We start from the raw sequence: 2105 nt of genomic DNA on the forward strand, positions 1-2105 counted from the left end.
GAGTTATTTTACACTTTATAAAAATTAACACAGGACTTCTAATACAAATTGATTTTATAGAAAAGCTCTGGATACAAGCGTTAACAACTTGTATGCTTTACAAGTTATTTAACACCTTAAAACTTAAAATGCGCTTCAACGGCTACGTCGTATACACGCGCTATATATAACTACCAAATTTAAAAGATTTGTTTTCTTCTTCGTTTTCCTTATTTGCAGATTTGCTCGTTCTTCTTCTCGCGAAGCTTTCCCTGGTTTCTTCGATCGTTCTTTTCCCCTCCTTTCTCACTCGTTTCTTCTTCGTCATTTACGTTAGTTCCTCTCTCTGTAACTCCAGCTTCGTTTTCTATTTGATTTTTTGTTTTCTGAAATCAAAGTTTGAACTCGTTTTGAAGATAATGGATGATTCAACCTCAGATTCTCAACTGAATCCAAGCGAAGTGGATTATGAATTTGAATCTAACGAAGTTCGTGAGGTTTGATTTACATAGGATTACTATGAATTTTGTTGCAGTAATTTGTATAGCATTGTGCAGGTGAATAATTCGTGAACATTGACTGTCAAACTAACGCATGAAGATAAATCTGTGGATTGAATGTAATGTATTAGTTTTGATTAATTTTCTGGAATTTATAGCAGACGATCAGGTGTAGATCAGAACTTTTTTGGGTGTATTTTTTAGGGAAGTGTAGGTGTATTTACAGTTTACTGGTTTTTCTGTTATTTTAACTGAGTTGTTGTGGTTCGGGTGTATTATATCAGACACGATTGGGTCTGTTTCTAGTTTTTGACATGGTGTATTCTGCAGCCTGTGTATTTACAGTTTATGGCTTTTATTGTCATTTTAGTTGAGTTGTTGCAGTTCGGGTGTATTATATCAGACATGATTGGGTGTATTTTTAGTTTTTGACATGGTGTATTCTGCAGCCTCTCTCTGTTGTTGATGACCAGTTTGTTCCCAAGGTTTGAATGACCTTTACCATCCTTGAAGATGCTGGAAAAGTTTACAGGAACTACACCAAGGCTGCAGGGTTTTCTACAAGAGTTCGGAGCACAAATAGGAAGGGAAACGAGATTAAGAACCAATTGATTACATGTAGCAGAGAGGAAAAATGGAAATCTAAAATATCTCAAATAGCACAGGGAACTAAGCATGTCCATTCGTCGTACAATAGAGAATAACGAGGAGGCTGGTATTAGACTAAGCAAAACTTACCCATCATTTGTTGCGGCTGCCGGGGGTCATCGCGAGTTAAATTTTATTGAAAAGGATGTGAGGAATTACATTACGAGAGAAGTGCGAGAAGCGTGGGTGTGCTTAAAGACTCATTTGATAGGAATTGAAATGATTTTCTGCTGAATTTTGGCCTTGTGGACAACAAGTGGCTTTCAGGTAATGTTTGTTTAAAATCTGCAGCAGAGGTGTAAATTTAATTTTTTTTTCGGGTGTATTTATAGTCTGTGTTTGGGTGTATTCTGCAGATCTCTATGAAGACCGTCATATATGAATTCCAATCTATCTGGATCACCACTTCTAGACAGGGATGAGAAGCACACAAAGGAGCAAGAGCATGCATTCTTTTGGGTATAAAAGCAGTGTTCTTTTGGGTGTATTTCTGAATTTTCTTGTATTTCACATTTTACATATATATACATATATATACTTCAGAATCTTGTTTTTATGTTATAAAATACTATTTTTTTTACAACGGTTTAAGGGTTTTAGGTATTAGGGTTTAGGATTTTAGGGTTTACGGTTTAGGTTTTAGGGTTTACGGGTTAGGGGTTAGGGTTTAGGTTTTAAGTGTTTAGGGTTCGAGATTTTAGGGATAAAGCATCAGGGGGATAGATTTTTGGGTGTATATTCAACTTTTTTTGGGTGTAAAAAATGGCAGGTTATGGGTGTATATTTGGTTTGATGTTTTCCTTCATATTATAGTACCTGTAATTCATACATTTTGAATACAGCAGAGAGGGTTTAATTATTGAAAGAAATTTTACAATAAACTGGATTATAATTGGAAAATTTTTACAGCATGTGTTCAATTTGTTACAGGACTATATAACATTTACATTAATCAGTGTCAATATCCTTAGAATCTAT

The sequence above is a fragment of the Arachis duranensis genome, chromosome 8, assembly GCF_000817695.3.
Source record: "Arachis duranensis cultivar V14167 chromosome 8, aradu.V14167.gnm2.J7QH, whole genome shotgun sequence".
In the NCBI taxonomy this organism is placed as follows: domain Eukaryota; kingdom Viridiplantae; phylum Streptophyta; class Magnoliopsida; order Fabales; family Fabaceae; genus Arachis; species Arachis duranensis.